Here is a 19,962-nt window from a genome sequence, read left to right on the forward strand (position 1 = left end):
CAGCAGCAGCTACGTGATTTCGCCATTTTTGAGTGAAAGCGATTGGCTGTCCATTGGATCTTATTGCTTTCGCGATAGAAGTCAGCTGCTTTGTTTTTTATTTATTTATTTAAAAAGCGCATTAAAGCTGAGATACAACCTGAAAGACAACAATACATCACAATCATCAGCACATTTAGTGGTTTATTTTACAGACTTAATGTTTATGTTTTAACTATACTTTTTTCTTGGAGCTGTCACTCTTAGGTTAAATTACTTTAAATTTCTTTAAAAGTGTATGCACTGGCATAATATAAATGAATACTGACACGGTCAATTAAATTAACATGACTTTCAAAATGGGATGTTGATAACAGACTGACAGTACACTTTTTGTTGCAGTACATGTTATATTTATAGTTTTTTTTATAATAATAAGTTTTTATGTCAAAAGCCACTTTGTTAAATATGATTGGTAAATGAATGAGCGCATAAATTCATCATGTATACACATACACTTCTATGGTAATATTCTTCAGGTCTCCTGATCTGATTCCAAATAAACACATATGGGGAATTCTGAAGAGACATCAAGTTGAGCATCTCTTTGAGCAACTCTAAAAGAGGAGTCATTTTTTTCAAGAATGGAAAAAAAAATATGTTTAATACACATTTTTGCATCACACTAATTTAAGTAAAGCTTAAAAATTGTAATTATAGTTATTTTGTTAATTTTACTTTCATAAGTTAAACAGATATTATATTACACGTCTTGTTTTTCATTGAAATGCTTTTTAAAATGTTGCTTTTCAATGAATATAAATAATATTATATTTTAACTTATATTTAACTCAATATTTTAATTCATTCAGTCTAACGTTAGTTATCTGTGCTGTTGTTCTATTGCAATTTTTATTCCCTAATGCCCAACTTGTTCCTGGAGGCCCGGTGCCCTACAGATTTTAGGTCCAACTCCAATTAAACACACCTGAACAAGCTAATCAAGGTCTTACTAGGTATAATTGAAACATCCAGGCAGGTGTGTTGAGGCAAGTTGGAGCTCAACCCTGCAGGGGCACCAGCCCTCCAGGACCGAGATTGGTGACCCCTGCTTTAATGGCTGCTGCATGAAACTAGTGGCTGTTTCCCAAATATCAACAGAGTGTCACCTCTTGGTGATTTTATGCTCTTTGGCGCAATTGAGCACACTCTTAAACAGCACTGATTTGCCATTGTGTTCACATGCTCAACAGAAATGACTGTGGCTGGTTGTGAAGATCATCAGTTCACCAAAATTACTGCTGTTTACAGAGTGTAACCACTGATACAGGGACACTGGAGTGTTTCAATGTCACATCGATCATCTGGTTTGTCTATAAGCTGACAAACAAGCGATCTGCTGATGAATTGCTGCAGGGGCCCTGTATCTGTGGTAACACTCAGTAAACACCGATGAGTTCGGTGAACTGTTGATCTTCCCAACCAATCACAGTCATTTCTGTTGAGCAATGGCGAATCAGCGGTGTTTAAAAGCATGCTCAACAGCGCTTAAATGTTAGCGGGGCTCGAAATTGCGTCCAAAATTTTATCTATGTGACTTCAAAATATATTTGGGAGCGTTTGTGCGAGTGCATTAAATTGATGTAGTGCGACCAGTTTTAGTTTTCACAGCAAAATGTTCACCACATGCGAGGAATTAGGAGGCATTCGCACATTAAGCATCTTTGCACCTAAAAACACCAAATACAGCGCTCAGAAATGGTTTAAAACAGTTGACATGTTAACTTGCTGCAGTAAACAAAGCCCGCAATGCTTGCCCTGCCTTCAAGCTCTTCTTATTGGCCCACTGAGCTAGAACAGACACGAATGGATTGGTTAATATCAGCTGTCAATCACTCAGTTCCAATGACGGAGCTACAGCTGCGAAAACATAAATGTCTTGATCCGAGAGAATAAAAAAAAAACACTGACAGATTTGGTTTTAGAAACCACCTAAAGTTACAAATAATGGCTCATATGATCAGTGATCATGTAATAAATGTCCATTGAGTATTTACACTTATCAAAGAGTGGATAAATGACTTGCAGTGGTTAAAATCCGCTATGAAAATGACTAAAGCCATTCACTGTAAAGCCGATGGGACAGAGTTTTTAGGTAACAGTGTTTGCCACTGAATCTACACATTTTAAATACGAGATGTTCTAAGGTTGTTTAATCCTTCATTTAATCGTCATGATGCTGTCAGTCGTGCAACTGACACCGCATTCACCAATGATAAAGAGCATGCATTCACCGAGATTAAACTAATATTGTAGCTCATGAAAAATTTGTATTAACTTACAAAGCTCTTCACAACCTGGCACCCGATTATCTCTCTGATCTTCTTCACTGGTACACTCCTAGGCGCTCACTGAGATCTTCTGCGGCTGAACTGTTTTCAGTTCCAAATTTTAAGATAAAATTATTTGGTGGCAGGACTTTTCCCTGCCATTAGATATTTGTCAGGTGGACTCAATCTCCAATTTTAAATCCCAGGTTGAAACCTTTTAATGACTTTCTGGATCAATATTATTTTCATTACTGTTCTGTCTTGTTTTTATAATGTGCCTGTGACATACTGTAAGGTGTCCTTGATTGCTCTGAAAGGCACCTATAAATATAAGGTATTATTATTATTATTATTATTATTATTATGAAAAGATCATTACTGCTATTAAAATGACGGATGCAAATAATAAGTTATATGTCAATATCATTTGTGCAATATCAGACAGCACCCGTGAGAACAGCACAGTTATTATTGTTAATTCAGTTAATCTTATTCACGTCAAGCAGTGCATACAGCGGCGGTGAGCGAGTGCAGAGTTTTGTTTATTTGTTAGTTGTGATTAGAGTGTGTTACGTTCCCACTTACATCTAGAGGTAAAACACAGCTAGGAACGAACAAATGAAGGAAGTGGGGAGAGTACCGCTTCCGGACCCAGAATCAACAGTCAACACCTTCTTAATATTCTGATCACCATCAGGCAACCATCAATTTATTGTGTGATCAAATGAAATAATGCATTTTAAATTTTAAAGTAACAATACAAAACAAAAATAATACCTCAGGATATGGGGGTCCAAAATAACAAACAAAACCAATGACTAATTTAAGACAAACTATCTTACCTAACAAAATAAACATTCCCAAAAGAAAGAAAATACATATTACTTCCCTTACTCCCTGCCTACCCACCAAAACAGGAGAAAAAGGCTTTAAAATAAAAAAGACACCCCACACCTTACTCATAACAGCAACTTAATTCACATTATAAAAATGAAAACAAAGAGAAGTCAGAAGCCTCTGGTATCCGGGACTGGAGCAGCTCAAGTGAGACATGTCGTCTCCCCTCTTCCTTGCCTTCTGGTCGGCTGCAGCAAGCCTTTATAGCCCAATAGATTAGCTGTGCAGATTGGACTCAGGTGGCATCAATCTGTATCAGTCTCAAAAGAAATCAGAAAACAAAGGAGAAAAACTGCAATATAGAAACAAAAATACGGGATGTAACAAGTGTTAATATATAATAGAATTTGTTCAAAAAAATGTGTAGTAAGGGTGCTCATAATTTTTGGTGGGTGCTAAAAAATGTTATCTGGTGCGCTTACATTTTTAAAGTTAGGAGCAGCGTTGCTACCAGAAAAAAAGGTTAATTTCGAGCCCTGTTTAAGTATTGGTTGGTACCGAATTAAAGTATCGTGACAACCCTAAACACATCACATTACCGAAGTAAAAATAAGCTGTGAAAACAATTTCCTTTAATGTTTTCCTCATTCTTTTGTTCCTGTCTCTTTGTTTCCCACTATGTCCAGCTGTTGAATGCTGAAAGTAACCCCAGTAGCCCCAGCTGAAGCTGATATCACCCCAAAAAGCTGAACAGGCATTCCACAGCACGGGAGGGTTCAATATTATACATATGAGAAATGAATATAAGTATATATATATGTGTATGAAACATGAAATACTATCCCCGTCTGGGCTGTACAGTTGTTCCTCCATTCTTATCTCTTATATCTTCCCTTTAAAAATACAAAGAAAACGTTAAAAAAAGAAAAAAAGGACAAGCTTTTTGCACCAGTGGACACATGTGTAACTAGCGTGTATCTCTTCACTACTCTTGCACAGTAGGTTTCTGCTCTCATTCTGCCCTCCACATCCCTCACTGTGCCAAGTTGAATGTATTTCAAAACCACAAAAGAAAAAAAAAAGGCAGAAATGAATGAAAACGGTAAAAAGGAACAAAAAAAAAACTACTAGCTGCATTATTTTAGCCTTATTTATGTACCGTTCACATTTTGAGTTGGTTTAGAGAGTTAGCTTGTTCTCTCTTGCTTTGAGTAGATTCTCTTGAACATTTCACCTAAATAAGTAAGTTAAACACTACGATTGAACTGTGTATATATGAACCATTGAACTAGTTTTTTTTGTAATGATGGATGTGGATTTAAATTATTATAAAAGGTGGTCTGAAAGTAGACTCAAGAGATGCAGTTCCATGAAATGAGAATGAAAAGGCTGCTTAATGTAGACGCACCTGAGCTACAGGTATATTTATAAAGCACTGTACGAACACATGACTAAATAATCAATGTTACAGCATTGTTACAGACCTGTGCTTGTGTGTATGTGTCACAGCTTGAGGTCTTAGATGAGTTGTAGTTAGGTTTACAGAAGAGTAGCGCTATCGTTACGTGCTCATTTTAACATTTCCATATTTATCTTCAGTTTCACTGTTTAAACTGGCAGAGTAGCTGATTTTGGAGCTCAATCACTACAAATCGTTAATAATCGCGTGTGGATTTTTTTCCAGAAAATAATGTTTGGTTTTAGGTAGACTTTGCATTTATTTTGAGAGATGGTTGACCCAAAAATTAAACACACAAACACAAAAATTAAGTTTAAATTAAATAAATTTTCTTTCATTAAAATCACAATAGGCAGGCACAGTGGCTTAGTGGGTAGCGCTGTTGCCTCACATCAAGAAGGTCTCTAGTTTGATTACTGGCTGGGCTAATTAGCGTTTCTGTGTAGAGTTTGCATGTTCTGCCTGTGTTGGTGTGGGTTTCCTCCAGGTGATTTCCCCTACAGTCCAGAGACATGCGCTATAGGTGAACTGGATAAACTAAATCGTCCGGAGTGTATGAGTGTGTGTGAAAATGAGAGTGTGTTTGGGTGTTTTCCAATACTGGGTTGCAGCTAGAAGGGCATCCGCTGCGTAAAACATATGCTGGAACAGTTGGTGGTTCATTCCGCTGTAGTGGTCCCTGATAAATAAGGGTCTAAGCTGAAGGAAAATGAATGAGATCACGATAATTATGCTGCTTTTTGATGATATCAATGGGAATCTATTATTTCAAGCTCAGGCTATATTCCAAATCTTCTAGTCATACATTAATAAACAAACTAAAATTGGATGTATTATTCATACTATTTTGATCTCCATGGCTTTAAAATGTCATTTAACATCTCTAAATAAGCCTAATAAAAGTTAGTGACAAAGTATGACAGAGACGATGGCAGTTTATTTATATATGCACAATTAAAAATAACCCAAGTTGACATAACTAAAAATCACAAGCAACAAGAATAATTCAAAGACAAAAGCATGTTTAAAAAATAAAAAGAATGATAATATAAAATTATATATACGTATTCCTGCTCAAAAACTAGTACAAATAAGAAACAAAACCCAGTTTATGCGTTATAAGTAGGCCCAGAATTTCCCAGATTTTCTACAGATTTCTGCGGATTTTTAGCCCATCATTTATTCTGTTTATTTACTTGAGTAAATGTGTGTAAATCTATATCTATTAAGTTTTTAAATTAATAACAGTAACTTTACAGACTAATATGAAAATGTTCATCAGATTTATGTACAATGCAGTTTGTACCGTAATATTTTCTGTCTTTTAGTAGATATATTATTTGAGAGACTTGCTTTGTTTACCAAATAAAGTGAATCTAATTGGATTTGCATTTTAAACATTAAATAAAAGTTTTCACATATTAAGGTTTTAGTTAAGATACTCCCAAAATAATTCCACAGAAGTCTGCAGATTTTTACTAAAATTCCCTGCAGAAATAGCAAAAAATGTCCGCAGATTCCGTCTGGCCCTAGTTATAAGTAAACGAGGAAAGCATAATGGAGACTGCTGATTGGTCACTTTGGTGTAATGTTCGCTACATCAAAGATTATTCAACAAATGCCTTTTCGTCTTCTATTATACGCATTAAGTTTTTTGCACGAGTCAAAATAAATTAAAAAAAAAATATTCAGAATTTGCCGTTTCCAGCAATCGTTTCTCATGCAACACTTTAAAATGTGCATTAACACATTTTGGTCAATGGTCAGCACTGTCGCCTCACAGTAAGAATGTCGCTGGTTCGAGTTCCGGCTGAGCCAATTGGCATTTCTTTAGTTTATGAGTGTGTGTGTGTATGGGTGTTTCCCAGTACTGGGTTGCGGCTGGAAGGGCATCTTCTTTAATGTGCGCTCGCATTGACAGATTTGCGCTTGAGCGCCTTCAAGTGCTGTTTACTGTAACTTCAGCAGTTTCATGCATGTGAACAAAAGTGTGAATCTGATTGGTGGAGAAGAAAAAAAAAAACGAGTATAAGGCGTTTCTCAAAAAATGATGCTTTTAAGCCTGGCGTTTTGCGCATTGGTGTGCTCAATCACATTGGCACCCTTTAATTAGTCACAAGGCGTTAAACGTTGACGGAAAACTGTAGCATAAAGCGTCCCAGTGTCCACAAGCCTTAATTGGCATTACATTTTGCACAATTGTTTTTTTCCCCTACATTTCAATTAAAACTTAAATTGCAACTGAAATTTTTTTTTATTTTGCACAAAAACTCAATTCGTAAAGGTTTGAGGTGACGAGATCACAAGGGTGTTTAAAAACAGAAAACATTTTAATGCATTTTGTCTGTTTATTTACACAACAACATTGAGGACTAAAAATACTAACTTTTGAATGTAAACAACTAAACCGTGATGCGTGACATCCGCTTCTTAAGTGTGACGTCTAGTTAAGTGGTTTCCGGGACCAAGGGCTATATGTGGAGGGTTAACAAATGGTAATAATAAATGTTTACAAAGCGATGTAATACTTTCGAAAATCATGATCGCAATATATATCCATGCTTAATATCCGATAGGCAGAAAGTGATACATTTTTTATAAATTGCTAAAATTTTGGTGTCTGTGATATAGCAAATTGTGTACACCAAGATTTTATTTACAATTGACTTTAATGATATGACTAAAAAGTGGTCACAAACTATTATTTTATCAGTAAACATTATTCCACATCACGACTTAACAAGCGGATAGGAATGCATGAAGCCATCTTTGCATTCACTGCATTTAAGAGAAATATTTATGCATAGTGTTTCTTCAGTCACATCGCCAACTACTGGCCTGGCATGCAAACAACAGCACTTATAGTGGTTTCCGCTAAACTAACAGATCATTTTAACAATGTTGTCATGTGTACATGAATCTTTGCAAAGCCACAAAAAAGAAAAAACTTTATACACAATTATAAATGACACAAGTTTAATTTTTGGCTGAACTGTCTCTCATTTGAAGGATGTTTGAATGTAGGAATGGTCACATCCCAACGCCCTCGTAAAGCAATACAGAAAAGGTCATTGGATTGTTTTGCACTGCTTATATACTGTTGTTTTGTTGGGAGTGTACAGTTTGTGCGATGGTCAAACAGCCATTGAAGTCACAATATAGCTATGCTCCCTTTTGTCATTTTTTTTTTGGTACTATTTAGTCCATATTTTGTAGTGGTGCATTTTAGAAACGATGATTTTGAGCTTTGCAAACAACCCAGCAGGAACCCACACAGCATTTAGCTCTGGCTCATACAACCGAAAACAAAAAGATCATGGATTATTATTATTGTCTGCTGTGGTTTTGGTTGCCTTTTGATTTTATTTAAATCGTTTGCATATTCAGACCTGCTGATTGGCTCTCGATGGTTTCTATGCTTCTCATTCAGCACAACATTACTGCCTTTCATTGAGTAGTGTTAGTGGGTGGGGCTTATCTAACAATGGGTGGGGTTTATTTACCCATTTTAGGTCATTTTTTTTCATTATGTTGCACTTGCAGTTAGATGTAACATGGTTTTATTTATTTCTTTTATCATAGACTAGGATTTTTGCCGTTGTTTTGTTCGTCGATCTTTTTTTTAAGTTGTATTTTCGTATGTATTGTTATAGATTCCAGCATACTTGGTTTCCATTTCCCTGTTTTTCCATATAAATTGGATTCAGATCCTACTAGGTGTATTGTGTAAGTTACTGTAGTACTGTAGTCGCAGGGGGAAATACTGAAGATGGCGTTATTAAGACATTTTGTGTGCAATATCAATCTGGCGTAGTGCAAGTTCAGCAGTACTGAAGAAAAAAAGTGACAGGAGAAGGAATGAAAACGGCACTCAAGAGTTTGTTTTAGTGTTTAATGCTCATTTGTCTAACGGTTGTCTAATTTAATCTTTTAAAAGCACTTTAAAATGTTACCATCTCAATTGAAAAACAACGCACTTGTCGAATACTGAAATTTTGCATCTCAACCATTGAATTTCTCACTGAATTTTTGTAATTGTTGTTGAGGAGCTTCTTCAGGAGGTCTTGTGTTTTGAAGACTGTCAATGTCGTTTTATTTTGTATTTTATTTTTTGCCTTGAATCTGCATTTGTAACAGTTGCTGGGGGGGAAACCGAATGGAAAGCTGTAACACTGTTGAGGTGATCAGATGTGTGTACAGTTGGTTCTTCAGAGTGTGTAGACTGGATTGCTGTGTATATTTCCTTCAGTTGCTTACTGTAGGCAAGTTTTCACCCCTTGACATGAAACGCAAATAAACTATAGGGTAAAACACACTGGAGTATGTTTGTTGTGGTTTTATTTTTAGAGTCATATACATTCAGTGTTATTATTATAATTTGTTATTTGTACAGTAAAATCCCTGTGATGCTTCCTGAATTGACTTTATGGTTGGATTTAGTACAGTAGGTTGTCATGTACATTTATTATGTGATGTGTCAAGCCGTATATATCAAAAGGAAAGACAAATCTGACACTTCTTCAAGCTGGTATAGTGTCAGTCATTTTTTTTTAAAGTGATGCTTAAATTTGCAGGAATTTTACTATCAATTTAAACCAAGGGTATGAATAATGTGCTTATACACTAACTAGCCACTTTATTAGGTACATCTTACTAGTACTGGGTAGGACATCTTTTGCCTTCGGAACTGCCTCAGTTCTTTGTGGTGTTGATGCCAGATTCTGACCCTTCCATCCAAATGTCACAGCAGAAATCGAGACTCATCAGACCAACGTTTTTCCAATCTTCTATTGTCCAATTTTGGTGAGCCTGTGTGAATTGTTGCCTCAGTTTCCTGTTCTTAAATAACAGTAGGTGTGGTCTTCTGCTGCTGTAGCCCATCTGCCTCAAGGTTGGAAGTGTTGCGCGTTCAGTGGTGCTCTTCTGTCGACCTCGGTTGTAACAAGTGCTTATTTGAGTTACTGTTGCCTTCCTATTAGCTGGAACCAGTCTGGCAATTCTGCTCTGACCTCTGGTATCAGCAAGGCTATTGTGCCCACAGAATGCCACTCACTGGATATTTACTCTTTTTCGGAAAATTTTCTGTAAACCCTAAAGATGGTTGTGTGTGAAAATCCCAGTAGATCAGCAGTTTCTGAAATACTCAAACCAGCCTGTCTGGCACCAACAATCATCCCACATTTAAAGTCACTTTAATCACCTTTCATCTCCATTCTGATGCTCAGTTTGTACTGTGGCAGAACATCTTGACCATGTCTACATGCCTAAATGTGTACCTAATAAAGTGGCTGGTGTGTGTGTGTGTATATAAACAAAATTACTGGTAATGGATATTGAAAATTATCTTGGGTCATGATTTTTATTTTTTAAATACATTTGTTTCATGTTTTTGCACAAATATGTATTCATTTGCAGTTGTATGTCCTTCCCCATTATTATATCAAAGTAATATCACGTTAAAATTTTTGCTGTTTCATATTTAGTTTGCTTCGAAATAACCCACTTAAAAACAGAAGAGTTCATTGGTTAAAATAACAACAATAATATAAAAGATGGTAATATTGACGGTAAAAGTAACAACAGTAATATAAAAGATGGTAATAATGACGGTAAAAATGACAGCAATAAAGTAATAACAATAAAGCATATTTAACTTAATAAAATATTCCTTATATTGAGTGTCATTTACTTATATATATATATATATATATATATATATATATATATATATATATATATATATATATATATATATATATATATCTTTTCTGAAACTTCTGTAAATCTGAACATAGCAAAACTTTAAAGTCTAAATCATGTCTTCCTATGTTAAACGTGTTTTGAAAAATACAAAATAACACATTTTATTTCCATCAGTTCAGTCTAATACAAGTATTTAGCTCATGCACTGTAAAAAAATGCTGGGTTTCACACAATTCTCTCATGTTCTCCCAAGACAAATCGATTAAGAAATTGGTTGTTTTATGTTAAATCCACTTGAATTTGTAAAATTAATTAAGTTGTGCCAAAAAAACTAAGAATTGTGATTCAACTCAATTTGAAGAAGTACTTTGAACAACAAGCAAAAGTCTTTTTTTTTTTTTTGAGTGTGTAACTTGTTTACGTTAAAAAAGTTCTTAAAATGTAAGTCAAATAAACTCAATAAATGTAATTAAGTGCAGTGCTTGATTTTAGTCAACAACTACTAGCACTACAACAATTACTACTATAGTAAACAGTTTAAGTCAGAATTATTAACCCCCCATTTTTTAAAATCTTTTTAACAATATTTCCAAAATGATGTTTAATAGAGCAAGAAAATGTTCACAGTATTTCCTATAATATTTTTTTTTCTTCTTGTGAAAGTCTTTGTTTTATTTTGGCTAGAATAAAAGAAGTTTGAAATTTTTTATGAACCATTTTATGATCAATATTATTAGCCCCTTTAAGCTAGTCTAAAGCTATGTTTCCCCCCCCCCCCCCCCCCCAACTGTCTTCAGAACAAACCATCGTTATACAATAACTTGCATAATTACCCTAACCTGCCTAGTTAAACTAATCAACCTAGTTAAGCCTTTAAATGTCCCTTTAAGCCAGGGGTCTCAAACTCAATTTACCTGGGGGCCGCAGAAGGCAAAGTCTGGGTGAGGCTGGGCCGCATAAGGGATTTCACAAAAAAAAGTCCTCAAATGTCATTATTAACAGTTTTAATTATTTCTTCTGAACATGAAGTGTCCTGAACATTAATAGAACATTGAGTGAAGATTATGAACAGTTCTTCTGAACATGGCATCTTTTGCCTACTTCTTGCTGCCAGAGACTTGACAGCGCTTCTTCTCACAAATCTGAACCACATTTGGCTTTAGAGCGGAAGCAGTTGAGACCCTCAGTATGGCTTGAAGATGATCATCATTAAGTCTAGACCTGTACTTTGACTTATTGAAGTCCTAGGGAAAAAAGTGGGGGAACTCACTCAAAACTTCCATTCCCTCACCTAAAAAAAGGCGTATATATGTATAAATAAAACACCCCCACCCCACTCCAGTCACATCAGTCTGTACCAGTCTGTATCTACCTATAATATCAATATATATAAGATGCAGGGCAGGCACGTGCACACATGGGGCTCAACCTGTGCAGAGCACATGCCCTTTTTAGTCTTGAATAGAAAGTGCCCTTCCAAAATGATCAAAAGTGCCCCCGCGATGCGACACACCCTCGGTCCCGCCCTTCAGTAGGCGCGCGATAACACCGCTCGCGCGACAACAAAGCTGATCAGAACGCGCGCGACAACGCGCATTGAGTGACAAGCGCGCTGTGTACGGATAGAATCAGCGGAGCGTGGAGCGCTCTCTCTCCCCGCTCCGCTGATTCTGTCAGAGTACAGCGGTTGGCGCGGGCCACAAAATATTGCACTGAGGGCTATGGCAAGCCCAAGAGCTCATAAAAACACTATTAATCAATCGCGTTTACAATTAAAACGCCGCATTAAACGGCGCTAATACCATTTCAAACGCCGCTAAAAACGCCGTACTGATTGCAAACGCCGCAAATAACGCGCGTAAACCTGTAAAAAACGCCGTTTTTAACGCCGTTTTAGTGTTAGTGAAAAGCGCGGTTTATGACGCGATCCGCTTGCCACAAAACGCTGTTTAAAACGCCGTTTTAACCCCACTGAAACGCGCGTTATAAACGGCGCTTTCCTGAAGTATAATGAGCCACGCCCGCTGATTTCCACAGCCAGTAAGCTTGAGCTGCTCTCACCCAATCAACGATTAACAGAACCAGACAAGACTAGTTCACCACTGATCGTAGCGGAAGAAGGGACTCTGAACTGATAGCAAATGCTTATTTACAAAGTACCTTTTACAATAGATCGATTCCACGTCTTTGTGCTTGTAAATGTTCATTTTAGATAGATGGCATCAGAAGAAATGTATTTTTGTAAGTGCCTTGGCAAAAGTGAGCGGGCATGTTATTGTAACCCTTATTTATGGCTGTTTACAGACAATTCTCTCCAACGTGGGCATCGTAAATAAACGCTGGTTACCAGGGTGATAATTCGTTTCTTTTCTTTAATCTGGAGCATCGACATAAAATTCACAAACAACATTACAACAGCATTGCATCTGCCGAATTCCTCCACTTCCTTTTTTCCCTCTTTCTCCTGCTTTCCGGTGCGCCTCCCTTAAAGGAGCCAGAGCACAACAATAACTTTCTCAACTAACACATATTAAACCTTGTATCAGACATATTGAACGTAAATAGAAAATCTTTTAAGTAGATTCAATAACATTTTTACAGTTATTAATTAGCAAAATATTAATTGAAATAATGAATAAAATATAAAGTTACATTGAAAGCAGGTCTGCAAACGCAAACTAACCCACTCAACACTATTAGGGCTGCATGGGCAACATCAGGGCTCATGCAGATTTTAGCTCCAGCCCATCAAGCACCGGCCAGCTTTAGTGGTCTTGAATACGTTGGTTAGCTTGTTTGGGTGCGTTTGATGTGCGTTATAGCAAAACTCCACAATGCCATCCCTGACAGGCCCTGCCAGGTGCATTTTAATAGGGCAGACCTTATGACTGATTTTGGACCGTCTTGTTCCTTTCATTTAGGCTATTTATTCACTTATTTGTTATTACTTTGCATTGCTGCCCAAGTTACTAGCTTAAGGCAGTATAATATACTTTTATAGTAATAATAATACGCACAGTTTCATTATTACATCAATGAAATAGTGATACCGTTTATATAAATGCGACAGATCTTTCAGCGCCAAACAAGTGCTTTACATTATTTTATTCTCCTTATTTATTTCCGTTTTATTTCAAATAATAAATGTTAAAAGTTTTAAGTAAAGACATCAAACTATGCCCACACATGCAAGCTAACCCGGTTAGACTATTCTATACCGATATAGTGAAATCAGCATAACACAAAAAATACGTTTAAAAATCAAGATTTAATATTAAATGCCATTTAATATTATTTTTAATATTAAACTATTTTTAAATTGTTTAAAAGTTTATGTAAATGCTGCGTTCAGGCTGCGTTACTTTAAAGTGTGCATTACCGAGCCTTATTCAAGCACTGCAGCAGAGAGCGTTGTCATGGAAATGGAGCAACGACACGACACGACCCCTGACCGTCAACAGCACTTCTCTCATGCGGCAGTTTTCACTAATTTCAGGTAAGTTTAGTCGCTAAAATCATGCAAATGTTACATATAACTGTTTCTGACACCTTTCTTACTGACAATTGACATCTTTCAGTTGAATATGTATTTTATAGAGACGGTTGTGTCTTTGGAAAAAGTCAGTTAGCATCTTAGCAGAGGAAACGTTAGCATTAGGCTACTAGCTCTTGTTTATACAAGTTTTGGCTTTTAATTACATCTTTATGTGTACATGAGAGGTTTGTCAATGTTTTATTGGAGGTAGTCTACTTTATTTAGCCTAAAATATGCACTTTACTGTTAAGGAGAGCAAATTAAAACGTTAAAGTTAGTACACATGTGTTACCTTACTTTGATATTTCACAGTAATGTAAACTAATGTTGATTTCAAAAAGTGCTCTGTGGTTTCAGGAGTAACAAAATTACCCCTACAACAAAATAGAAGAGCCAAGATGAAGGGAGCTGATCACAGAGATGGAGGAAACACAGGTAAGACTATAATTAACTGTTAAATAGATTCATGTGCATTTTTCATAATAAATCCCTATATTATCATGCATCTGATACATGTCTTGATTGCATTTATTTTAAGGTTTTGACATACAAACGTAAATGAGTGGTTTTAAACAAATTTTTACTTCGCTTTTCTCAAAGCTGAATTTACAGCACCAGTGCTCCAGTCCAAAATGTAATATTGTATTTATAATTTGCTGCTGATCAAGCAATATTTCTTATTTTTATTATGTTTTATTTCAGAATTCATTAATGAATAGAAAGTTTAAATTGAACAGTATTTGAATCAAAAATCTTAACTCTTTTCTGATCAGTTTTATGCATCCTTGTTTAATAAGTATGCATTTCTTAAAAAAATCTCACTGACTGCAGTAGTATACTTGACCGTTTAAGGTCTAGGGTCTATTTAACAATAAACAATAAATCCTGGAAAAAAAAAAGAAAATAGCTTACACAAGTATTTGCCATCACATCTGTTTTTAACATTCATTATTAGTCTTAAATGCTAAATCAACATCTTAGAATGATTTCTGAAGGATAAAGTGACATAAGATTTAAATAATGTTGCTGAATTCAGCTTTAAAGTACAGCCATGAATTACATTTTAGGATTCACATTTAAAATATATATTTTTAGGTCCCTTACACTTAAACTCATTCTTAAGCCCAAAAATTAATATAATTTTTTTGGTACATGCATGATGCACAACTCATATTCATTTATGTCATGTCTTTTTTCTCTTTTTCTTTTGTTTTCAACAGCATCTTAAAGGGGCCCAATGGTTCTAGAGCCAATCAGCTTCTGAACATATTTATATGTAAGTAAAGTTTTGACTGACTGCCAGACAGTAATGAGCAAATGACAGTGTGTGTCAGAGTGGCAGTTCTTTAAAACGAAGATCTGAAAATTGATGTAGATTTCAATTCAAAATGTATTTATTTTGAAATATTCATAATGCTTTGAGATATGTTCCCTTTATGCACTAGATGTCCAATTTTTCATTTCTTATTTTAAATGTTTGCAAACAGATCATTGCCATTCATATCTGTAAGATGATTTAGACATTCTTAGCTGCAAATAAATGTATACTTTAAGCATTTATGTAGCACTATGAAGTAATGTGGACCCAAATTGCTTTACAATCTTATCAGAGGTTTCACTTTACATGTTATTTTAAAAACTCATGTAAGCTTAATTTGCACATAAACAGCATGCACCATTAAATATTTGCTAAGGACTGTGGTGTTTTGTGCAGATCTGTTAGAAATATATAAATGTTAATATTAATAAACTGCAACAAATTAGCCTATTAGAATGATTTTTGAAGAGTCCTCTGACACTGGAGTAATGATGCTGACAAATCAGCTTTGACCTTACATTAATAAATTACATGGTCACACTTTATTTTGCGGGTCAGTTTGTTGAATTTAAGTTACACTGCATTTACATGCCAACTAATTCTTATTAGATTATAAGTAGTCTGTTAGGTAAGGGTTGTGGTTTGGGTTAGTGTAAGTTGACATGTAGTTGCAAAGTTTCTTCTTGTCAGTTTAGTGTCTGTTGAAGGAGCAGTATCAGCAGATATTAAGCAGACAGTCTACTAATACTCAGATGGACCATCAAAATAAAATGTTACCAAATACATTTTAAAATGTATTGACATTGAAAATTATTATTTTAAACTGTAAACATATTTTAGTGTTACTTAACTGTAAATGAATTTAATCAATCAAATCAATTCAGTCTTGATGTCCAATAAAAGACAATAAAAAATACAAACATTAATGTTCATAGTGACCTAGTTACTGATGATGGACAAAAATGATAACTGATGATTCTGTTATTTCAGGATAAGAAAGAAGCCTGCTACAAGAGAGACAGCGGAAGGGAGCCTCCAAGACATTTTTATTAGGATCTGCTAATCATGAGGGGGCAGACAAAAGAAACTGCATTTTCCTTCAGCTTAATATCAGGGGTCGGCACAGCGGAAGAATCTGGATATTACTCTGGCATATGTTTTACACAGCAAATGGCCTCCCAGCTGCAACCCAGCACTGTGAAACACCCATACACTCTCGCATTCACAGACACTTCTACACAATGTTCAAATTCACCTACAGTATAGCACATGTGTTTGGACTGTGGTGGAGACCCACACCAAAACAGGGAGAACATGCAAACTCCACACAGTAATGCCAACTGACCCAACCGGGACTTGAACCACCAACCTTTTTGCTGTGAGGTAACAGTCTGAGCCACTGTGCTGCCCCAGTGTAGTTCTTAAAAACTTCCAGATATTTTACAGTTTGATTTTGTAATGATAATGTATGTTTACATTTATTGTAATATGTTAATATTTATTCACAATGTAATGAATTTTTTATGTTATTTATATTAACGTTAAATGTTATATTAATGTTATAATATATTATAATAAATAATTATAATAATGTTAAATTATAAATAATATTTTTTATAATGTTATAATGTTTTTTATAGTTTATTTTTATATATAATGATAAGACTCAAAGTTCGTCTTTTTATTATATGACAAACTTATTGTTGTATGGGTAATACTTTTCAATAAGGTTGTATGTATTAGTTAATGTTAATGTATTTACTAACGTAACCAATACATTTATTACAGTATTTATTCATCTTTGCTAATGTTGGTAAATGGTAAAAAAAAAGTTGTTCATTGTTTTTCCATCTTAATTCACAATTTATAAACTAAAGTTAACAAGCATGACTTTGGATTTTATTAATGCATTAGTAAATGCTGTACATTAATTATGCTGTACAAGTATTGGTGATACTTAGTTCATATTTAACCCTTTAACATTAACTAATGAAACTACTGTAAAGCGTAATTTTATGTAGTTTATATGCATTTTACATTTATTTTGTTATATTTGTTAACGTATGTGTTTTTGAAACAATTAACCATGATCTAAGTGTTTAACGTATGCTCGTTATGTATATTAATGTTATAATGATTAAGTATTTTGTACTTGATTTAATTATTGGACAAATTAATATTAAATGCAATTGTACAGGCTAAAATAATATTTAAAAATGACCTGTGGACCGACCGTGGGCCGCCAGCTAACACTTATTTAAAACCAGCTATGGATAACACGCAGGTAACTCACCTGAGTATATAACTTTTTTTCAGAATTTTGAAGGTAAAAATAAAGATTTATGTTAGGCTATAATAAGTGTGGTTTCTTGATATTGTCCGGTTGGCATTTGTAAAAACGCCATCATAAACCATTGTGTTTTATTTATTATTTTAATTATTTATTATGCCTATTATAATAGCTTGTTTTCAGGTTACATTTTCTTTATTTAGGGCCATGAGCTATCAAAACAATATCGATATGAGCTGGTAAAATAGGCCTTAAATATATATTTGTATGTTTCATTTAAACGCAAAAGGCATTTTTAAGTGCCCTAACTTGACTGTTGCTGCATAATAGGATGTTTCTTTCACAACTATTAAAATGCGCTTTAGCTATGTCAAAATGAAAGCAAACATTTAAAAGGGTTCTGCGTTATGTCAATTTAAGTTTAATTTTAATAATGTTAATAATAATAAATATAATAAATTAAAATATTAATTATAGTGTAGACTACTGTGATAATGTGCAGTGTCCCACTAAACATTTTTTATTAGGCTACTCCTATGAAAAAAAACTCATGTACAAATGACTGGCAGTTGCGTCTCTGCTAATATTAATTTAACGGCAAATTTCTTCTGCATTTTTTCCTTTTAGAGCTCAAGAGATTTGTATTCAAAGAATTAGTTTACCAAATCATGTAACGAGCTAGTCTTCATGTTAACTAGTACAGTTTTCTTCCGTGTGAGTTGAGTGCGCCTCTGCTGCTGGGTGTGCGCACCTGACCTGACGCGGGTACCAGATCTCTCCAAATTTTTTTCTGAAGAGGCAATGGTCTTAATTTATAGTATAGTCTAGGTTATTTAGTAAGAAATGTGTCTGTGACATGGGTCTGTATATGTGCAGTGGGGCCTGCAGTACGCACTGTACCTAACATGAGGGAGCAAATTGATGCTGGTTTTTATTTATTTATTTATTTATTTATCTATTTATTTATTTATTTATTTATTTATTCATTTATTTATTTATTACATAATTTAAACTGATAACTGATTAAACAGTGTGTGATATATTCAAAGCAAGAAAGAATGACAACAAATAAAGGTGTGCGTTTGTGTGTTTTAAAGCGTTTTTCCACATAAAAATTACCATTCAGATTACTATTGCTTAATACAAAGTTCAAAATGAGTAAATGCTCTTTAAAACAGATAAACGTAATTTAGACATTTGAGTCTAAATCTAATGAGACAAATATGATCCCCTGCACAGAGTGGAGACCATCTCATTATTAGCACATGAGCCATGGAAATTGTCTCGTTTCATCAGACAGATTAGATCCAGCTGCTGCGCAGTAATCTCGCATGGAACCGCTACCATTCAAGGTGTTTTAAACAATTTTATTTTACAGACTGGCTTAAATAAGCAGACATCTCCATTCTCACAAGGAGTTTGAGTTTTTTCACCTTTCAACTGAGTTTGGTAATGTGGGCATGTTCAGTGCTGTTGCGAATAGGCCTATACGAACTTGTAAACGCCTGTCCTGCTCATAAATTATTTGATTAAATTAATTAAATTGTGATTGACCGGTACAACATGGAAAACAGTTTAATACAGGCTTCTCTGATACTGAATATTTCACTTTAATGTTATAACATTAATATAATATTAATGTTATTTAGGCTAGAATAATAAATTTTTTATTAATTTTTATTTATTTATTTTGACAACCGAATTAGTGATTCGGCATTGTTGAAGCATATAGCGGATTTGAAGCATCTCAAATGTTATTCGTTCTTATATTTTCTCTAGAAAATAACTGAACATAAAAATTATTGAAACAAAGAGAAAAACTATACGAAATTTGTTTAAAAATGTTTTTTTTTTTTTAAGAAAAATATATTTTTTGTTTGAGCCTGTCCACTCAGCTGTGCGGGTGTATGATTTTCAGTCAGTGGAAAGTGAGGATTTAATTAGCCTAATGCTTGCTTGACCAAATGTATTGTCTCACAATCTTTTGATATATATATATATTTGCAATTTTAAAGATTATGTTTTGAGCGTCTAATTTTTTCTTTGGTGCTGATGTGTTTTATTACATTTAGATTTCAACGAAATATTAAAATTAAAAAGGAAACGAATTATGTCATAACGAAAAAATATTGTCTTTGACAGTAAGCATCTGTGTCTTGACATGATTGGGAAAGGAGCGGGCGGTGCTGGATTTAGCATACAAAAATAGTGTTATTCCATGCGTTCAAAATAATTACAAACATCAATGTCATCTAAAGTCTAAAAATAATTAAATGTTGTAATAATATATTAAATAATGCCTAACATCTGTGTTTAGGCTGTTTAAACTGTTTCTGTCTTTTAAAACAGCAAGTTCTGCGAAAAAATCGTGCTCTCCCGTTTGCGAAGTGAAAGTGAGGTGCAGCTTATAGCAGGTGGTTCAGTAGATGCTAACTCATACACATAGACTGTATTAACAAAAATATCACAATTTTAGGTAATAACATCATAAAATATGTTGATATATATTCC

At 34.5% G+C, this 19,962-nt stretch overlaps 1 protein-coding gene across 1 annotated transcript in view; it reads left to right on the top strand.

Annotated features, from left to right (window-relative positions):
• Nucleotides 1–8,920, top strand: part of kif5bb (kinesin family member 5B, b) — a 49,892-nt gene extending 40,972 nt beyond the window's left edge. The window contains exon 26 of the mRNA XM_002664019.7: nt 3,833–8,920. The gene's annotated coding sequence lies outside the window, so the exon portion shown is untranslated. The remainder of the gene's footprint in view (nt 1–3,832) is intronic.
• The last annotated feature ends 11,042 nt before the right edge of the window (nt 8,921–19,962 follow it).

Source organism: Danio rerio, chromosome 12 (assembly GCF_049306965.1).
Source record: "Danio rerio strain Tuebingen ecotype United States chromosome 12, GRCz12tu, whole genome shotgun sequence".
Taxonomy (NCBI): domain Eukaryota; kingdom Metazoa; phylum Chordata; class Actinopteri; order Cypriniformes; family Danionidae; genus Danio; species Danio rerio.